This window comes from Leopardus geoffroyi, chromosome D4 (assembly GCF_018350155.1).
Source record: "Leopardus geoffroyi isolate Oge1 chromosome D4, O.geoffroyi_Oge1_pat1.0, whole genome shotgun sequence".
NCBI classification, from domain to species: Eukaryota; Metazoa; Chordata; class Mammalia; order Carnivora; family Felidae; genus Leopardus; species Leopardus geoffroyi.
Window position 1 is genome coordinate 9,343,852 of NC_059342.1, and position 22,057 is coordinate 9,365,908.

The following is a 22,057-nucleotide window of genomic DNA, read 5'->3' on the forward strand; positions in this document are numbered from 1 at the left end:
AATGCTCAGCCAGGAGTCCCACTTTCCATGTTTCATGTTTTGATCTATGTTCTCCCGAAATACTGCTCTGTGCATATGTGGTGGTTTTCATCTGGGAATGTGGCGGAATGCTGGGATTATACTTGTATACTGCCCCATAAAAATGCTCCTCATTTTTTGTTAAAGGAAACTACTAAAAGCTTCTTAAAGGGGAAAAGAGATAAGAAAAGGGGACGGAAAAGTACTGAGTGTTTAAGTAGAATGTTAACAGGGGAACATATCGTGGGGGAAACTTTTCTAATCAGAAGAGAACCTTCCGAGGCAGGGGCCTGATGCATGTTGTCCGTGAGACAGCACAGGTCAACGAAAGAAAATAGCTGGGAGCCACTGCGGAGTTTAAGAGATGAGGGCCCTTGTCCCCTGCTAAGGGAGGGCAGGAATCTGCACAATCACACAACCTAGATGGGATACTCTGGCTGTTCCGAAGGCACCGGGTGTCCAAAGATCCAGAGAGGCAGATGCTCGTCTTCCCGTTCCAGGACCGTCACCAACTGCGGGGCCCTGGGCAGAGTGCTTTTCCTCCGCAGTCTTTCTGGTTCCTCTGAGCTTGAGAAAGGAGGATCTCCAGGCTCCCCGCAACCTGCCCATGCAGGACTCAAAGCACCTCAAAGATTTCTGCAATCCTGTGTGCAGTGGCCTTCATGAGGGTCCCTCCAAGGGCCGGACCTGGGCTGTCCCAGGACTCCTGCCTGGCCACCAGCACGCAGATATAATACTGCAGAGGAGTGACTCTCCAAGAGGAGGCCATAGCCCTGGCCCCTTGTCCCTCCCTCCTCGTTTCTGCTGGCACCTTTATGGCACACCTCGAGAGGACCTAACCAGACTTTCCCACAGCGCAAAGCAACTCGCGGGGTGTAAACTACAAAGCCATTCAGCTCTCAGGAAGAGGCCCGGGTTATTACCAAAGTCACTGTGGTTAAGGTTTGAAGTCCAGTGGTGGCCAACTCAGCGTCTCCTTCACCAACGCTGCCACGGGTATCCCTCGGAATGGGCCCCCTTTCTTCCCGCTTCAAAGCACTGATGACAGGATGCCCACAGGCAGGGATGGGGGTGGGCCCAGCCGGGTTTGGGGGGGGAGGGGGGAGGGGGGAAGGGACAACTCAGCTCACCTTGACAGGTTGGAGTGACAGGTCTCTGCTCAGACTCTGCTGTTATTTTGTGTTGGGGGGGGGTAGAGAGGGGAGAGGTGGACACTGTCACAGAAAAGCACAGCCTGTTCCACAGTTATGTGGCTGATACAATGAAGGAAACGTGTCTGGGGTGCGGGGACAGGGTAAGGCACAGGGGCAGCCCCCATGCACATGTGCACGCACTGCGGAGGAGGGAGGAGTCCCCTGTCCTCCATATAATGCACTCCCCAGAGGGCCGGCCGCTGTGTTCTTGGCCAAGACATCACACCCCGTCTTTTCTGTGTCCTGACCCTGCCTTTACAACGGGGGAGTGTGTGTTTTTAAAATAAAAGTCTTCAGAGCTTCGCAAAGCTGCAGTTACCACAGACACCTTCCCTCAGCCCCAACCTCCTCCCTCTCCCCTGAGCTAAAAGTCCCAACACAGCCATGAGCAGATTAAATGGGAATTCAACTGCAAGGAACTCTAAGCGTTGCCAGCCTAACTGTGACAACCACGACAAAATATGTACCTTACTGTCGTACTGCAATCAACCAGGATACCAATGACCGCCCCCCCTTGGGGTCATATTTAAAGGCACCTGCAAGGGCTTTGCAGTAACGTTAGCGACTTCAATTGAGGATACATTTTTGTCACATCCCCAAGGAAAAGATGAGGGCGGGAAGTCAGGAAGGGACCACGCGGCCTGCCCAAAGAAGTCACGTCTGTAAGGAGAGCTTTCTATCTCTAGCCCCAATCCGGGACTGAGCCACGGGACCCATCAGGCAAGGCCATCCAGCAGGGTGGAGGGCTTCCACTGGGGCCCCCCGGCGCAATGCAGCAATGTGCAGGCAGGCAAAGAGAAGGGCGTGGAAGGGGAGGGATATTTTGCAGGCAGGGCTCAGGATTTGGCTGTGATGATCCATCAATCTAGGAAGGGAGAGACAGGAGAAGCCGCAGGGATCATAGGAGGTGGAGTCATGAACTAAGGAGGCTGGTGACGTCCAATCAAACAGCCAGAGGGCCTCCTGTCCTCAATCTCCAAAGGGCATGAGGCAGGTAAGATGTAGGAAAAGGCCCAAGGGCTGACCCCAAGACTCTACAAGTCTGATAGGGAAACAAGACTTCTCCTTAAAGAGCAGTGAGAGGGGGAAAAAAAAAACAAAAACAAAAACAAAGGGGAGCTCCTGCAAAACAAGAAGGGGTATAGCCAAGGCTGTCCAGAGCAGTCACAGGACAGGAGGGCCGGCCTGCAGGGTGGAGGGAGGAAGGAAGAGGGGATCAGGGGAGGCTTCCGGGAGAAGGTGACATTTCAGCTAGGCCTTGAAAAAAAAAAAAAAAAAAAAAAAAGAAGTATGAATGAATGAATGAATGAATGAGGAACAAACCAATGAACGAATGAACGTTTCCTACTTTTGTTTTCTAGTCACGAAAGGGTTTGGGGGCAAAAAACCACATCGACTAGACAGCACCCCTTACATAACTCTTTACCAAATGCGATAAGGAACCGTTTTCAAATCCAGCAGCACAACTTTCTCACGGCTGGGCTGACAGAAAGGCTGGGGTACGGGTCAAAGGTAGAATATTAGAAATAAAACTCGGGCCCAGTTCGCATCCCCGAGAGCAGCTCTGGTCTTTTTAAAGTTTTCTGGCTGTTAACGGGAGAATTACAAGGCTCAGGAGATAGTTAAGATAAGAGTTCTTTTTATGTCTGTTTGCTGATTCAGAACATCTCCTGACCTGAAGGGCTTCTCGTTTTCTGTGTAGCTTTCTCCACGAAGGGATTGATAATTCCCCTACAAGAAGTAACAACATTTCTCCAACTGGAGCACAGAGCGCTGCCATTCTTAACGGGGAGGGGGGGGCGGGGGGGGTGGGGGCGCGGGGCAGGGGGAGAACAGCAGGGAAGATAAAGGAAATAAATCTACCAGAAGTTTCTTTTTCAGAGACCAAGGTTGCCTGGATAGACAGTGAAACATTACCAAAGCCCTCCTGCTTCTGGGTCTGGGACAGGCAACTTTAAACAGTGTGCAGCATGATTTGCACCACGATGAAAACCGTGCTGGGCTTGAAGTTAAACATGACTCGTACTTGGGGCGCCTGGGTGGCTCAGTCGGTTAAGCGTCCGACTTCAGGTGGGTCACGATCTCGCGGTCCGTGAGTTCGAGCCCTGCGTCAGGCTCTGGGCTGATGGCTCAGAGCCTGGAGCCTGCTTCCGATTCTGTGTCTCCCTCTCTCTCTGCCCCTCCCCTGTTCATGCTCTGTCTCTCTCTGTCCCAAAAATAAATAAACGTTAAAAAAAAACAAAAAACAAAAAACAAAAAAAACATGACTCGTACTGGACCCAAAACTCTAGAAGAACGTGGAAAACATTTTTCTCCCAGGGCTTCCTGTCAGTTTCCCATTCAAAGTTGAATATGTTCGAAAAAGTGGTTGGATTTGGGGCGCCTGGGTGGCTCAGTCGGTTAAGCATCCGACTCTTGATTTCGGCTCAGGTCATGATCTCATGGTTTGTGAGTTCCAGCCCTGAGTTGGGCTCTGTGCTGATAGTGCAGAGCCTGCTTGAGGCTCTCTCTCTCTCTCTCTTCCTCTCTCTCTCTCTCTCTCCCTCTCAAAATAAATAAATGAACTTTTAAAAAGTTAAAAAAACAAAATTAAATAAAACGTGGTTGGATTAAAAAAAACTGCTCTGTTTGTCAGGCTTCTGTGAACCATTCCGTCCTTTGGTCAAGGAAACAGGTTAGGATGTTAGCTGCTGCCCTCCCTTCAAATAACCTGCTTTGGGACCATCCTTGCCCAGAGTCAGACCTGGAAAAGTCTCTATGGCAGCTCTGTGCGAGAGAGGGACAGAAGATCACACGAACACTGTAGCGGCTAATTACTGCCCCACCATCCTCGGAGCCACAATCAACAGGAACCTGGCTCTTAACATTATCACCCTGCACATCCTGCTGAGTCGCCTTCTTCCGAGAGCCTACCTGGGATACAATCCCAAGACCTCCTCCGTGAGGACAGCCAACATTTCCACAAAGGACAAAGTCTTTAAAGGAGGGTGCCTGCTTCCGAGAAAACCCAAAGTACCCAGAAGAAGTCCCTCAACAACAAAAGCACTTCAGCAGAACATCCTTCTAAGCCAGGACCCAAGTCCATTGGTAGGCATAAAGGTTATCGTGAATTACTGTCGTTTCTAACACTCAGTTGAACCTGAAGCGCTAGGCAATCAGTCAAAACCAAACCGACAAAAACTAGTTTCACAGCAGGCCACCGTGAAATGTAATAGCTTGTGTATACCTTACAGGTGCAAACCATCCTTCCTAGGTTCTCTTAGGCCCGTTTGCGAGGCAACCTTGGTTGGGATGCTGCTAGGAATCAATGATAGCCACTTCCTGCTCTGTCTGCTAAGATAACTTTATTAGTACATTAAACACCTAAGAGTCGGAAATAGATATTTTACAAACTCTGCTTGCTGAGATGGCACACTTGGACTTCGCAGTAAAACTCGACTCTTATTCGCTGAACAGACCCCAGGTATGTGACAGATGGGTTTTAATATGCCCTGACTTTCTCAGTAGCAACAAAAGTTCAAGAAGGAGCCCTTCAAGTTCACTGCAATTAAAATGGACAATGGCTGTTTACACTCTAACATGCCATTAAAAAAAAAAAATTTGCCACATAGCTCATTTGAGCTGTTCAAGTTTCAGGTTCTTCATCTACAAAAAAATAGGCAAAAGAGTCGCTGGCTACAACCACAATTTTGATATAAATCAAGTAAAAGATGTGATACCTTGTGAGCTGGGGTGTAAAAATGTGCATTATCACGAGGATCCTTTTAATGGCTTCAATTCCCATCCTGGACTTGAATCCACATGTGAATCTGCAATATTTTCGATCATGAATTCCCTGCTCAAAACTTCTGAGACAAGCCTCCAACGCATACTGGATAATCTTAGCCCTATGGATTTATCCCTATGGATAATTCACCATCCCTTCTGCAAATCCTCTCTGGCTGGAACCTCTTTCTCTGACAAACGGTCTCTTCTCATGTCAAATGTCTTCTCATGGAGTCTTCAGACCGGTCCCTGTGAGCTCTGGATTTTCCTCTGATGATCAGCAGCCCACCTCCTCCACCCCTACCCTCCTCTGGTCATAAGGCTACCCCATCTCAAAGACCTTATCTATCCCCTAGACCCATCACAGCTCACGCTGACCTCTCCCTGCGTCATGGGGTCTGCGCGGTTGACCTGATGTTATTCAATAGCTTGTCATGTTCAGGTACATTCTTTAAAACACAAATTCTCAACTGTACGTTGTTTACTTTTTACGGAATTATGGGCTTTGCTTAATAGCATTTGAGCACATGTATAAATACAGTGTGGCAGCAAAGTACAGAAGAGTTGCAGATACTGCAAAGCTAAACACGCGCCCACTTCAAAGGCACTGGGGGAAGATGGGGGCGGACGTTGGTCATGTACACTGAATTTCCAAGTTCAATGACTTATGTCCCAGTGGGATGCTAACAACTGGAATATACAACATGAAGGAGGTGAAGAAATATACAGTCATCCTAAACAAGAAAAACACAATCCAAACACAAAATGATAAGGGAATCTCCTTGGACTGCTGTTAACCTACAAAACAATATATCTCGATCTTTTTGCTCAGAGACATTTTGTCTATTTTTAAGTGACTTAAATTTCCCAATTCGGAATTCCGTTTTTTTAAAAAGGGGAGGAGGGGCGGAGTTATAATTATATTTAATGGTTTTGAAACTTCAAATTTGTTTCTATTCTGTGGACGCCACTCAACACTTCACAAAAGGGTCAGCCCGAATTGAAATTAGTTCGGTTTCCAAAAAGTTTCTAATGCATCAGTGCTTGCAAAGCGGTGGATGATGTCTTGGTATGAGACCAAAGCTTAAGTTGATGCTTCCACACCTAAAAATACAACAGAATATTGTGATTTTTAAAGGTTTTACATCATACAGGCATATGGCCTGATTATAACTGTCTGAATGTTCTGAAAGTCTTGCATATGAAGATATCATCACAATTCATAGTTAGCTTCAATTAAAGAATCACATATTATAAATCCAGAAGTCCAGAAGGGCACCACTTACGTCAGTATCTGAGTCAAAAATCCCATATTCCGTATCTACACCATCATTCCAAATGAGAGAATTAATGAGTTATTCGCTCATAATTAAGATTAAATGATGTTTATATTCAACACCCTAAAGACCCAGCTACATAGCTGCTGAATTTCATCAGCTCTATTATATGTTTTGCTAAGGTATAATTATTCAAGCATCTTTGACTGTATCTTTAAAACTTGCATCTTTAAAACTTACATTTGACTGTATCTTTTCTTAATTTTTTTAATGTTTATTTTTGAGAGAGAGAGAGAGAGAGAGAGAGAGAGCACAAGCAGGGGAGGGCAAAGAGAGAGGGGGAGACACAGAATCTAAAGTAGGCTCCAGGCTCCAAGCTGTCAGCACAGAGCCCGACGCAGGGCTCGAGCTCACAGACTGTGAGATCATGACCTGAGCCGAAGTTGGATGCTCAACTGACTGAGCCACCCAGGCGCCCCAAATTTGACTGTATCTTTAAAATCTCTAATGTACCTGAATGCTTTCAAGGAAAAGTACTCTATTAACATGAGAGAAAATAAAGTCATCATAAACAATAAGATTGTAAAGTTTTCCAAACCCAGGTTGCAAGATCCCCTTTAACTTGGCTGATAAATACGTCAAAATAAATACGCTATCTTTCATGACTCTGGCAGAACTGAGGTTTAGACTTCTATATTCCCTGGTAAACATAAAGTCATGGCTTTCTATGTAGCAAAAAAGAAACATCTCAGGCCTTCCTAAATACTCTACCAAATAACTTCACCACCATCTGTATTTTCTGTTCCCAGCTCCTTACAGAATGACCCAGGACTTTTATAACTGGCTAGAGACTAAAGTTCCATAATACAAACCCTTCCAAAGACGACAGAAAATTCAGCCTCCTCTGTTGGTCTGACACAATCTACCTAACACAGTTAAGGACAAGGAGTGATCCAAAAGATAATTCTTTCACATAAAAAAAAAAAAAAAAGTGACAAGAGGAAATCAGAAGTCGCTCCCAAATATGGCTTTCCCATTAGGGAAATTTTCTCATCTGTTCACCAGAAATGCCACAGAAGAGAAATGTGACTCATATACAGGGAGTTTTCCAAGTCCACTCATGTTAAGCAACAAACCGTCCATGGCTTCCCTTAAAATCATCTTGACCACAAGCAGTGAAACTCAGAACTCACGCTGGTTGAAATCAGGTCCTACGAACACTCCCCCCATAACGCGAGGTGAGGGCAAACACCGCCTAGCACTGTATTTGTGATAATTCAGTTGTTCTCATGGCAGCATGTCAAGATGTCACAAATCGTGATTTATTATTTCTCTGGGGTATCAAAAAGCTGCTGACCTAGGGGAGTTTGACAAACAAAGGCCTTGTTTACAAAGGAAGACTTCTAAAGGGGGGGAAAAAGGGCCATGAAAACACTGGAGGACACTACCACTTTTATAATTTATGAAAGTTTTCTCTTTTATGGTCTTGCTCCAATACATAATAAGCCTTTAAAATGAAATGTCGAAAATACTACAGTAATATGAGGGGCATCACAATTGTCTCCTGGAAAGAATGGAATGTGCTTTTATACTGGCCTGTAAATGACTTATCTGAATCAAAGAAAAAAAGTTGTAAAATAATTATTTGCCAAACTGTTACTTTCCAGTTATGCTGCCAGAAATATTTGAAACAGAATTCAAGCATTAAGGGTATAATACAAGCAGGGACACTTTTTTTTTTTTTTTTTTTTTGTCAATTCCAAGCCTCAGGTGTTGGTCAAAGCACTTTTCAAGAAACTTGACGAGAAATGCTCAAAACCCACTTTAAAACCGAACAAAAGAAAAGATCTAAAGCTGCTTTGAACACACTCTTGCGGTGAATATTTTCTGAGACGCCACAGTGCAGCTAGTCGCGGTGCTGGGATGTAACTGATGTCACTCATAAGAGAAAGCCTGCATTGAAGGAAGAACTCCCTCACCTCTGACAATTCTTCAAGGGTTCCGATAATCCAAACTCCTAATTTATTTCACAATGTTCTTTACCCATAAGGCATCTCTTTTTAATGCCTCCAACAAGGGAAATGGACCGCGGTGTCCAGGTTTGGGGTTTGTTTCTCTGTCCACGGCAATAAATATCTTTGGTACCTAATAGGTATCTCCAAATCCCCTCTTCTCCAGTCGCAGACATTTGAGTTGTCAGGGAGCTTAAAAAAAAAAAAAAAAAAAAAAAAAGTCCAGGAGAATAAAAGCGCAATTAGATCCCTAAAAGAGAAAGTGTGTCTGGATTTGCATAACAATGACCCAACTTGGATTCAAACCTGCCACACCTCTTAACACTTAACCAGTGTGCTAAAAGTAGGCTGGAAGCTTACCAAGTCTAGTGTTGGCAAACAAGCCTGGGGCAGTGGCCCCCCCAAATTACCGATGGAAAATATTACTGAAATATTTGAATGTGCATATAGAAGTGCAGATACACACACATGATATTGGGCATGGCTTTGATTTTAGTACAGCTCTCAGGGCCTTCTGAGTCTTAGGTGGTTAGACAGAAATTTTCTTCTACCCAACAAGCCAGCAACAATCTTTCTGTTCATACAGGCATTCTGCTCCCACAAGCATGAAACAACCAGGTGTAAATAAAAAAGTCCTTTGAAATGCAAGTTTAAAATTTAACTCTGCTGCTCATGACGCACAGACGTTAAAAATAACCACTCCATGCAGTAGACAAACGTGTACCCTTAATGCCTTCCTTATGCTCTAACATTACACATACTTAGGAATACAGTCTACCTAATGACCGGAGCACAATGATGACACCTCTCCATAAAGGTATTAACCCCGGTGGCTTTGTTGTTTCCAAAGCACCAACGTCCATCAGATTAGGGAGGAAGGAAAAAAGGCGAAACCTTGCAAAACTCTCCCAAAAGTTATATAAACAAAGGAGGGGAGAAGCCCAATGTGGGCTTTTGCACCCATGTGCTACCAAAATTACATAACACCCGGCGCAGACATTAAAGAAGGAATGGATTCTGCACAACACCCCCACTTTCCTCGACTTCCAAGCCCGTGTCCTTCTCTTATGAAATCCAAACGCCTGGCAGGACCAAATGGACGACTTTGAATATTTATTTTATTGCTGGAGTAAATCCTGCGAGAGTTGGGAGGCACGTTTAGGCCCAAAGTTTGAATGTGCAACAGCCCCAGGGCGCAGCGACTCCACTCCCCGGACCCGGAGGAGAAAGAACTGACAAGCGACAGCACCCAGCAAGGCCTTCTTCTCCTTGCCCCTTACGGTGCTTCCCGCTGGAAAGTTTTCCACGCGATCGATCGGAGGGCGAGGAGCCCGCTTCCCGCCCCCCCCCCCACCCCCCTCCGCCTGCCTGACTTTGCAGGAAAGGCAAGCCGGGAGACCAGAGGGGGCCGGCTGGGAAAGAGCTGGAAAGCTCGGCACTCAGCGGGCGGCGCCGGCGCAGGCTCCTTACCTGGGGGACGCGAACAAAAAGAGGAGCGGGGCTCGCCGAGCCTGCGGCGGCGGCGCGGGCGGAGCGGGTCTCCCCGCCGGAGCCCTAGGCCCGCGCCCGAGCCCGCGGCCCGGCCCCCGCCGCCGCCGCCGCTTCCTCCCTCGCGCGCGTCATGTCACGGCGATCAAACATGTCTGTGTGCGCTTCGCTGCTGTGACTTCCTGATTCTCCGCCGCTCGCGCGCGCACACTCACACTCACACTCGCAGCCACACGCACACGCCACCCCCACCAGCCTCCGCCACCAAACCTCGCCTGGTCCTCCCCGGGCTCCCGGCGGCTGCCGGCGCCTCTGCTCGCGACGCACTGGCCCCGGCGCGCACAACACACACTCACACTCACGCGCAGACACACTCGCGCCGGCCCCGAAGGCGCGGAGACGCGAGCTGCGGGAGCTCGCCGCCCCCTCCCACCCCTCTCCCTACTTAGCCGCCCTGCCAAACTTTTTTTTTTTTTTCCTGCCTGATCCGTGTCCAACTTCCCTCCACCCCCACCCCCCCCCCCACCCCCAGCAGTCCGGCCTGCCCCGCGCTCACCAGGATCCGCCGCAAGCTGCAACCCGGATAAAAATAATAATGCAATCCAGGCGGCGGAGGCAGGGGCGAGCGCGAAGACACTGGCAGGAGGCGATTTCCCCGCGTGTACCGGAAACCGGCCGAGTGCCGGGACCGGGGCGCGGGTGTCCCCTGGAGCCCGCACTGCTGCGCCCCGCCCCGCGCGGTGCAACTGCGCCCAGGCGGCGAGGCCTGGTGCGGGGCACCCGGAGCACCAGGCTCGGTGTGTGCCCGAAGCCGTAGGGCGCCTAGGGGCTGGCACGCCGGACCGGTTATTTGGGGAAGTGCATCGCGACACCTTTGCAGATGGCATGGCCCTGTTTTGCAACGCAAACGGGAGGAGGGAAAACGGCCGGATGGAGGGGGAGAACAGAGGAAGGGGTAAACCAGGTTGGGATGGGAATAAAGCAAACTCGAAAGCAGGGAGCGAGAAGGAAGGGGTGCGTGTCATCGTTGGGAGGAGGCTCCCACCCGGTCTCCCCGCCTCCCGCCCTCGCCACCCCCTCCCTCCTCCTCCGCCCCCCCGCAGCCCTTCCCCTTCTCCGGCGAACGCCACCACTGCTGCCCTGGTGCGCGCGGGTCCTGTTTGTGACAGTCAGGCAGAGAGGATTATCCGGATCATGGCCTCCCGGCCCGCAGCGACGGTGGTTCTGCCGGGCCCCAGCGCGCCCCTAGCACCCGGACGATCGCGGGCGACCCACGCCCGAGGTTCCCGCGGTTCAAGCTAGGGGAGGACGCCAAGCAAAAGAAAACAAACCCCGGGAGGGGGAGGGCAGGGTAACTGAGCCCGGCGGGCACCTCCGACCTCCTTCTTTGGGGCCTCCTCCCTCAGTACCAGCAGTGCGGCCCGGGCAGGACACCCCGAACTTCCAACACCCGAGCCCGCGCGGCCGCCAGGTACCAGGGGCAGGGACGTCTCCGCAGAGCCCCGGGCGCAGCCCCCCGATAGCCGCTTTGCCTAAAGGCCTGCCTACCGGTCAGCGTCTTCATCCCCGCCCGAGGGAACCCGCAAACTGGAGGTGACACCTCCGATCCGGCACGCACCGGCCCCGCGGCGTGGCGGCCGCCTCTTCGGCGCGCCAGCTCCGGCTTCTCCCGCCGAGATCCTCTCGCGTCTCGGCAACCGGAGCCCTTTAAACAAGTCCCCGGGAAGCGGGTGGCAGCAGCGTTCGTTGGCGCCCCGCCGCCAGCCCGGGCACCTCGCCCTCCTCTCTCGCTCCCCTTCCAACTCTTCCGGGGAGGATTCCTCGGGGTGAACTGTCGCCTTTCCATCCTCCTCCCGGGTCCTCCAGCCTTTCCCCCCTCCTCCGTGCCCCCTCCCCCAGCTTTAAGTGGATGGGGGGATTGCAACCTTGTCGATAGTGTGTGTGTGTGTGTGTGTGTGTGTGTGTGTGTGTGTGTTGCAACCTTGAGTTGGCAGCGCGTCGCTGACTGCCTACCTAGGGTCAAGGCTGTGGTTTGTTGGGATTTCCCCCCCTCCCTCGCCTCCTTGAAGTAGTAATTATTACTGTTATTATTAGAACAGCAAGGTTCGGTTGAAACTTTCCCGTTTCTTCCACCGCCGCCCGGGAGCTGTCGTTAGAGCATTCCACCTGAGGCCCGCGGGGAGGAGGCGGGCTTTTTTTGTTGTTGTTGTGGCGGTTGGCCCGCCTGTTTGTTTTGGTCTCCGTGCATGCACAATAAATAATAATTAGGATAATAATGAATAATCCCCGGCGAAGGCGGCGCGGTGCCGGAGGGGTTTGTGCGGCGGCTGCAGCCAGGAGGCCGGAGGGAGGGGAAAGAGGAGAAAGGAGTTGTAAGTTATATTTACCTTGCTCGCGAGGAGTGTGCTGGCTGAATCTCTTCCCTCTCTGAGTCACCCAGAGTACAGAAACAGAGGGAGAGAGGACTAGATTATGAATATGACTTCATTGATGACAGCCATCCCCTCCTCTTCCTAAACTCGGGCTCCGCCCCGCGTCCCACCCTCGCCGCCTCCACGGGCGCCGGAAGACGCGCCGCAGTTGGCCCCGCGCGCCGCTCCTCCCTGCCCGCCCGGACGCGGGTTGGCGGGACGCGCCTGTCACTCGCCCCGCTCAGCGACTCCGGGAGCTCGGGGGAAGGAGGGGGCGGTGTGCAAGAATGTGGATCGAGACGGCTCTACTGTATGCGTGGATCCGTGTGTGTCTGCAAGGCGCCGGCTCTCGGGCCGTGCTTGTGCCTGGAGCAGAGAAACTGCGCAGGACGCAGAGAGCCCCAAGCCCGGGTGGAGTTGGGCGCCCGTTATCCCTCTCCCCGCCGTCCTCCTGCAGGGGCGCTGCGGGGCGCCCCGGGGAGGCTGGGGAAGCAGAGGAACCCGAGCGAGAGGGAGGGCATCCGTAGTAATAGCGCGTAGTAGTTTGGGGGTATGTGGAGAAGGTGCTGGAATTTAACTGTGCCTCCGCCTGCCGGAGCGAGCCTGCAGAGGGAGAGGGAGGGGACCGGGGGGAGGGCTCCGAGTGGTACCAAAGCTGTGTGTGGCACGGTGCTGACCATGAAAGCAAAAACAGGCATTGTCGTGCCGGTTGAAACTTTTTCTCCCCCCCCCCCCCGCCCGACACCCCGCTCCAGGTTGTAATTATAAATCTGCCCCCTTTCTCCCCGGTAAAAAGGGAGGCGGGCACAAAGAACATTCCTGCCAAATCTGTCTCTTTTCTAAAGGACGGCAAGCTTCCAAATGCCAATGAGGGGAAAACAGCTGAGAGACTGAACGCCTTGTAAATAAATAATCCCACCCTAACCCCTCTGTTTACTTTGTGGACCAGATAGGGCACTTTAAGCTTCCCTCACCTGTCATCTTCCTGTAAAATATATACAAAAATATGGAAAAAACAACCCCGTGGGGGCGGAGCGAGCGGGTTAAGGGACATTTGAAGCATGGAATCTGCTTTTGATTTAAGAAGGGGAATAAATCTCTTGTTCTCTATAGCCCATAGTGTCTTCTCTCCCACCCCACATTTAACACCAATTAAGGCTACCAACACCAAGCTGCTGGCACTTGGCAGTTTTGAGACCTCTTGTTCCAATTCTCCTTGAAATATAGTTCTTTGGCTGGACGAATAGGTCAGTGTTTGCTGAGACAATTTTATTTTTAGTTTTATGAAGTGTGAAAGAATGTTAGGAGATTTTAAATCAGGGGCCTATTATTTTAGACTCAGATTAATGGAAGTACTTGACTCTTAAAACTGTTCCTATATGGTAGTGTTATGAAAAGCAGGATGTATCCCTTATTTTGTAATGTAATGGCTTCAATTAGTCATTCAAAGTGCACCGTGACTATTTGGTTGAGGATTTTCCCCCTGGAGTAAAATCCTATTTTAAGACCGTTTTTGCTGTTGCAAAATTGACTCGGAGCAACGGCCTCTGAAATGCAGTTCCAGGATGCTTAACACTATGTACTGGGGAAGGTGAAGGCAAGAGGTAATGGAAAGAACATACAATACTGCATTTGGTCGTTCAATGGCAAAAACTGTTTGCACTGCTGGTCCACTGCTGGGGGAAGTGGAGTTTGTTTGCAAGGGCACCAAGTTCAGGCGGCTAGGAGTGTCAATGTCAACCGCCCTGTAGTTTTCTAAGGCTTTGTTACTGGCTTGATAACTTTAGTGTTATAATTTCCTGGCTGTCCCAAAGCGCACCCCAAGACAACAAAAGAAGATGCATCTAAGAGAAATAAAATATAGTAGGCCCTGAAGAAGCTACCGCAAGAACTTATTTTCTGCCTGAAGATATGCCAGTATAACTTTTAACCAGGAAATAAACAGTGAGAAATCTTAAAAGTGGCAATGTGGTAAAAGTATTACCTTCTACCTGCCTAATAAATCGCAACTAATAACATAGCCAGATAACCGAGTTGTCTGTAAAAGGGCTTTCACCTAATGGCAATGCTTATCACATTAGTGAATATCAGGTTTTAATTCTTTTTCAGGCCTAATTTGTTTCTCTGGCATGCCAACCTCACACATTTTCTTCCCTGTGAATAAGGGCCGTTTATCCCTTTAGGATGCCACCTTCCCCTGCTGTGCCAAATCTCCAAGAGAGAACAATCACCTTAGTAAGACCCTGGAGGAGAGGGACTGGCCATTCCCTCTGTCATTTTGTCAGAGGGAGAGGAAGAGGAAGAAAATGCTCACTTTGCTACGCGTACATATTCTTCAGCTCTTGTAAAATTTTGATGCAGTACTTAGAGGGATTGGTACCAATGCATTATATGCTCAACTATGGGAACCGAAAAATAAAATCTATCTCTGGGAGTAGAGCTTAAATATAGATACTACATCTCCTTTTCCCTTCATATTGGTCTAAGAAAGCACCACCTTCTCCCTTCAGGTCTGTCCTCTGAAGGCTCGTCTTGTTTGTAGCTTGCACTGTAGCAGGTAGGAAGGTTAGAAAATAAGGCCTATACTCGGGAGACATGAAAAGGCAGCACCATTCACTCAGTACAGGAAAAAAAAAAAAGGTTGTAGAACCTATAGCATAAGCTTCCTCTCTGAGGGAAAGCAACATTTAGCAATTGATGGTAAGGAGGGAAATGATGGGCTCTTTTGTTTTGCAGAAGCTCCACACAAAAGCAAATATGGTTGGAGGCTAAAGGGACCCCGAGGGTGCACGGGATGCTGTATTCACATGAAGCTTTGCCTTCTGGACTTTGATGAGTCATAATGTGTTCTCTGAACTTGCTTTTCTCTTTCTAGTTTGGCATCAGGAGATAGTAGTCACTTTTTCATGTCTGTATGGCCACATTGACTTGTTACGTAAGTCGGCTGTGGTTGATGTTCTGTTTAGAGTGGATATTGGGTTTGAAAACTGGTATGTGGTTGTAACAGCCTCAGAAAGAAAAATTCCATGCACAAAGTCAGGAGGCCTGTAATCCCACCAGGCAAACGGTTAATGCTGGCTGAAACGTTGCCTAGCTTCAAAGCGGAGCAAGTCGGACACTTCGGGAACGAATCCGGTAATGGAGCCTAAACCTGGACAAGGTGAATCAGCCGACATTGAATTTAGTGACGAGTTTAGACTTAGCAAGTCAGCTGACTACAGAGGTGAGCACTCCTCGCTTTCCTTTTCCCCCAGTCGACAGTCTCGAAGCGATTTTGTTTCTTTCGTCAGGTCATTCCTCCAAAGGACCACTCTTTGCGATGGAGTCCCCCTCCTAGCGTAAGGGTCTTTGTCTCCAATCCATTCTATGGTATATTTCGGACGTAGATTGTCATCCAAGGTGGTGGGTGCATGGACAGATCTCTGCCAGCCTTGTTGACCTCCTCAAACCCCGCAGCTCCGGAAACCCCATCTACCTACTGGTTCTCGAGGGGCCACACTGGATCCACTTCCTTCTGACCAGAACGCAAGCTCCCGATTCACGTCCTCCAAGATGGAGCTGTGGCCCCACAGCAGTGTCTTCCGATGGCCCTCCTTGCCCTCCCCCCGCAAAGGAAGCTGCTTAGTCCACCTGTTCCCATAGCAACCAGCACCTACCGCCATGACAGCACTTACCACTTTGATGCGATTATTTGTTTGGTATCCTCCACTAGATGGTTAGTGCCTGGAGGGTGTAGGGCAAGTTCAATGCATCTTTGAAACCTGAGCCCTCAGCCGGAGGTCTAGTATGTTGTATGTTGTTTTAAATTTTTTTTTTTCAACGTTTATTTATTTTTGGGACAGAGAGAGACAGAGCATGAACGGGGGAGGGGCAGAGAGAGAGGGAGACACAGAATCGGAAACAGGCTCCAGGCTCCGAGCCATCAGCCCAGAGCCTGACGCGGGGCTCGAACTCCCGGACCGCGAGATCGTGACCTGGCTGAAGTCGGACGCTTAACCGACTGCGCCACCCAGGCGCCCCTGTTGTATGTTGTTTTAAAAACAAAAACAAAAACACTTGGTTGAATGACAGGATGGGAGATCATATATCAAAATTGTCCAGTAGGATTGAACAGGCCTTCCCCATCAGTAACTATCATGTTAATGCACGAGATCACCAAGTGTTCAGAATCTGTCACCTTCCAAGCTGAAAAGGCTAATGTGCTTTTGGTTTTTGTCTTATTTTGTTTTGTTTTGGGAGGTGAGAAGGTAGGGCTCTTGCCCTCACGTAAAGAGCACCGAGAAGAGGCTTTGTTTGCTTTTTAAATTAGGCTAGGAGTAACGTGAGTGCACGCACAGCAATACAGTAGTAATCATTATCTTCTTTTATTTCTCCTTTAAATCACACACCAGTGTCTATGCAGAGGCCTGTACATATGCCATTTGTCCACTTAACCCAGCGACTTATGCGATATTATCCCCATTTTACAGATGAAGAAACTGAAAGGCAGTAAATAATTTGCCTAAGGCAGGGGTCTCCAAAGTGGAGCGAGCAAGACAATTCACTGCGATTTGGGAAGAACATTGGAAATTCGATTTCTTCTTCCTTTAATGATTAAAAAAAATGTAATGACCAAAAAGAGAAGGGCTTTACCAATGTGTATTGTACTCATTTACCCTGGCACCTTTACATGGTGCCTAGGAAAGTGGTCACATGCCAAGTATTTTATCTGAGGAGTACTTAGGGGAGCATCAGGGGCAGAGGGGTGACGGTCGCACCCCCATCTGGTTCTTTCAGGTGCAGGGTGTTGATGTTACCTGAAGTTTACGCTTTCCACAAAGTGCCTTGTCTGGTTTTGCCCAATGAATTCTCTTATTTGGAAAACAAGTGGCTTATAAAGAGTCCTTCCAAGAAATTGAAGTCTGAGGTAGATCCAATAACGCACTCGCAGGTGAAAATCAAGATCAAACCTGCCACTTTGAGTTCTGAGTTTTTTGCTAGCCATTCTGAGAAGTGAAAACAATGATGGTCTAATTAGCTCTGACAAGAAATAGGCTGAAAACATTCACATCTATTCAAGACTAGTTGCCATTTGGATTTATATGAACTGCCGTTAATGATGAATTCTGACCTAAGCATATATTTTGCCTGGAGGGGGTATTAGCTATTGATATCGCATGATATCATCATGATTAGCAAGGTATTTTATTCTTTCATCTTCATCTGTTTCATAACTTCTATTTTGTATATGTTTTATAATGCACTTGATATATTAATACTTGAATACGTGTATTATGAATAAATATACACAAATCATACTCTATCCTTTTTATTTTGTTTCTTCCTTTTTCATTGCAAGGGGAATGTGATCAAACAACATGGAAGTAACTAAATGATGAAGTCGGAATTTAAAGAAAATTTTTTTTTTAATTTTTTTTTTTGACGTTTATTTATTTTTGAGACAGAGAGAGACAGAGCATGAACGGGGGAGGGTCAGAGAGAGGGAGACACAGAATCGGAAACAGGCTCCAGGCTCTGAGCTGTCAGCACAGAGCCTGACGTGGGGCTCGAACTCATGGACCGTGAAATCATGACCTGAGCCGAAGTTGGCTGCTTAACTGACTGAGCCACCCAGGTGCCCCTAAAGAAAATTTTTTTAATGTATATTTACTTTTGAGGGAGAGAGAGACAGAGCCGGAGAGGGGGAGGGGCAAAGAGAAAGGGAGGCACCGAATCCAAAGCAGGCTCCAGGCTCTGAGCTGTCAGTGCAGAACCCAATGTGGGGTCCAAACTCATGGCTCATGAGCTCATGACCTGATCCGAAGTCGGATGCTTAACCAATTGAGCCACCTGGGCGCCCCACTGAAGTCCGAAGTTTTAACCCAGCTTGGTAAGACTCCAGACTAGAGTGACGTATGTTGCTCATGTAAAAACTGTTCAATCATTTGTCATCGATACAGGGTTCTTAACCCATTATGGGGCAGAGAGGAGGGGGAATATAAATGATCTCTGGCGCATTTGAGAAGCCCTGAAACAGAAATTCCATGATCATGTTAAGGTACATTTTCTGCAGGGAGTCCGTACATTTCATCAGATTCCCAAGGGGATCTTCACCACAGGGGGTAAGAATTACTGATAAAGAGTCATTAGCAGCATTAATAACCTAGGATAGTCTTCTGATAAGAAACTAATCTTTCCTTTAACTTTCATAAAATGAAGTGTGCACATTTTATATGTCCAATCATGTCTACCCTTAGAAAAACCATTTAGAACTCAATATTTCTCTAGATAATTCAAACACATCCTAACTGCCCAAAGGAAAGCTTCATTTGTCTCTGGAGACCGGCTTTCTGAGAATAATTTCATTCTGCAGGATTTTCTCAATCATACTCTATTATATATTGCTGACTGGACAAGAAAGGATTTTTGTAAATGTTGTCATCAACGTATCTTTGAGGCTGTGACACATCTTTGGACAGTTGCATGTTAGGCATCAGAACATGAATGAATTCAGAGCCTAAAAATTTTTTATTGTCATAAATTGCTCAAATAGTGTAACTTTTATTTGGCGGGCCATTGTACCGACTGCCCTTTGACTTGTACTGCGTTTCTCTGAATGATCATATGCTTCTGTCGCGTGTGACACTGTGGATCCTCTCCAAGTCCCTCAACCAAATGCCACGGTGGCAGAAAACGCTGTATCCCTTTCCCACGCTGTTTCATTAGATTTTATGGCAGCGTTTCACGTTTAGACCACCTTCAGCTGTTACCGGCCTTATCTTTTCAGTCGCCCTTCGTTGCATTTCATTTGTGTGCGACCCTTTTCCAGCTTGACTTCCAACACATCACCCACCAGATTCTTGCTTCAAGTTCAGCACACAAAAGCGCAATCTGCTGTTGTTTTATTCCAGCCATTTTTCTACGCTTGAAGTTGTTCTATGTAAATTCAAGAGGAGAGTAGAAAATAAACCGGGAACATATAAAAACAGAAATAACCATGAAAATTACCTTAGATGACTCTTTAAAGAAACTGAGATAAATAATCTGCTTTGGGGGGGGGGCGGGGAATCCGTCTCTCCGCAGGTAGGGATAAAATACACTCTACAACAATACGGCTTTATTTTAGTTTTCAATGGTGTTACCAGCCAGAAAATGATGAATATTAAAGAAAAAAAAAAACAACACAAGTATATGAAGTTTGGGGAAAGGGTTGCAAGCGTCTGGATTCTGCATGGGGCAAGGTTTAATGCTAGGCAGGAAGCTTTTATCTTTTATCTCCCCTTTCGATAAACTCAGCTGAATAGTCACTGGATTCACCGAGGGCTGGACATAAAGGAAAAGCTCACATTTGGTCTATAATTGTGCACATTCAACTGCTTATCTTACCAGAGACATTGTGCTATCTGTTGGAATTTTACTATTTTGAAAACTCTTCGGGGCCTTTTGGGAATAGACTTTTCTGAAATATGGAGGAAAGCAAGGGATGTGTGATAAGGTACAAGAACACCATAGCATGGAACATTCTTTGTTTGTTTCATACTTAGGACATAGGGTGCGGGTGTGACGTTTGTGTCTTAAAGAGACTGACACCTCGTGCTTTATCTATATTTTAGTGAGCTTCTTAAAAATATATGTGGGGGTGTTTGTCTTTATGTGACACCTCAATTTTATGGTATGATTTACTGACATTAATGACCATAACCACCTTTACCTGATGTTCTGCAGGTTCCATGGCGCATATCAATGTTTATTCCCTAAGAACTTATCACCAGAATGCTGAGCTATTTTTTCTTTCTTCTTCTTCTTCTTCTTCTTCTTCTTCTTCTTCTTCTTCTTCTAATGTTTACTTTTGAGAAAGCAGAGGGAGGAGGGGCAGAAAGAGAGGGAGACAGAGGATCCGAAGTGGGCTCTGTGCTGATAGCAGGGACCCTGACGTGGGGCTCTAATTCATGAATCATGAGATCATGACCTGAGCTGAAATCGCCGCTTAACCGACTGAGCCCTCCGGGAGCCCCATGAGCTATTATTTCTAATGCTAGCATAATAAATAACTACTTATCAATTGGGAAATTAATTAAATAATGGAAGCATAGTGGAATAATCTAGGTGAGTGACTCTTCTTTCAAACAGCCTACAAATGTTAGTCTCCCTGGCCTTTGAGCTGTCACACACTATACATCAATGTCTTATCTCATAACTTCTTAGAGTAGTTCCTGTTTTCAAAAGACATACCAATCTCAGAACCTCTGGTTCCAGGCACAGAGGAAGCATAATATACTAGAACACATGGCTACATGGATTGCCCATGGTTACATGGAACGCCCACCAAGATTAGAACCTCAGTCTCACTCCCAGTCAATATAGCTCCTGCTAGACCACACTGTTTCCTGTTAAAAAAGAGAGCGAGAGAGAAGGTCTCCAAGTTCATGCTCTTCAGCTCAGTAAGAGTCATCAATGCCCAAGTGAAGAAATGGGCCCAGCGCTGTCAACGGCATGTGTCAAATTTATTTTCACAGACTGTGGCTTTCATACCGCTTTAACAACCACTCTCAGTACAAAAATGTATTCTATATCATGACCCAGTATACACATACTTGGGTATATAGTGAATTGTGCTAGTCGGGGTCCAACCAGGAAAACAAAGGACTTTATTCAGGAAATTGGTTCCACAGCCTGAGGCCTGCTTTGGCTGTGTTTCCCTCTCTATCTACTCGTCCCCCAATCGTGTGCTCTCTCTCTCTCTCTCTCTCTCTCCCTCTCTCAAAAATAAATAAACATTAAAAAAAATTTTAAGAAAACACCGCTTGGACCAACAGAGGATACACATTTCAGGAACTTTTCGCCCTGACCTAAATATTCTTTTAGGTCAGGTTATTAACACATGGGTTTCATGGGGCACCTGGGTGGCTCAGTCGGTTAAGTGCCGGACTTTTGGTTTTGGCTCAGGTCATGATCTCATTATGGTTCGTGGGTTCCAGCCCCACGTCAGGCTCTGTGCTGACAGCCTGCTTGAGATTCTCTCTCTCCCTCTCTCTCTGCCCCTCCCCCACTCACTCACACACACACACACACACACACACACACATACACACACACACACACACTCTCTCTCTCTCTCAAAATAAATAAATAAACATTTAAAAAATAAAACATGGGTTTCATGATCAGAACTTTATGGGTTATATCATATGTATATTAGTAAAATACAAATTTCCACCAGGCTCCCATACTTGGACCATCTTTTTTGGTATGTGGATACCAAGTAAGTTGTGCTGGATGACAATGAAGGAAGTCAATTAAAGGCCTTATTTTTCTACATAATCAGCAAATAGCCAGGTATAATACTTATTAATCCCTTTCACTTTTTTTTGCTATAGAGCCTTCAGAGTATAGCAATAATAGTTACATTTTTTAAAATGGAAATCTTCTGGGGCACCTGGGTGGCTCAGTCAGTTGAACATCCAACTTCGGCTCAGGTCATGATCTCATGGTTCATGAGTCTGAGCCTCATGTCGAGCTCTGTGCAGATAGCTCAGAGCCTGGACCCTGCTTCGGATTCTGTGTCTCCCCCCCTCTCTCTGCCGCTCCCCAGCTCGCACTCTGTCTCTCCCTCTCTCAAAAATAAATAAACATTAAAAAAAATTGTATAATAGAATTCTTCTTTGTAAGTCAATTTTACAGAACCAGGTTTGTAAAATAGTACACAAACCAGGATTAGTGTGTGTAAGCATAACCCCCTCAACTATGGTAAGATATTAAATGCAAAATTTAACCATTATTTAAAGACAATAACACATAAATACATCTAAAATTGCATATGCAACAGTTTTGGAGTTTTGGAAATCTAGTGAAATAGAGACAATATCCTAATTCGAATTACTAACAAGAAAATTTTAGTTCATGTTTACATTTTC

The 22,057-nt window shown here is 47.2% G+C and overlaps 1 protein-coding gene across 12 annotated transcripts in view; it reads right to left on the reverse strand.

Moving 5' to 3' along the window:
* The window catches only part of SMARCA2 (SWI/SNF related, matrix associated, actin dependent regulator of chromatin, subfamily a, member 2), a 180,984-nt gene extending 168,712 nt beyond the window's left edge, over positions 1–12,272 (reverse strand). For 2 of the 12 annotated variants that reach the window (XM_045468714.1, XM_045468707.1), the window contains exon 1: positions 12,141–12,271. The gene's annotated coding sequence lies outside the window, so the exon portion shown is untranslated. Of the gene's footprint in view, positions 1–941; positions 1,058–8,232; positions 8,458–9,735; positions 10,003–10,023; positions 10,103–10,309; positions 10,746–11,301; positions 11,458–12,140 lie in introns of those variants that run through there. The other 10 variants (XM_045468715.1, XM_045468710.1, XM_045468717.1 and 7 more) reach the window with 8 other exon arrangements.
* Between the last annotated feature and the right edge of the window lie 9,785 nt (positions 12,273–22,057).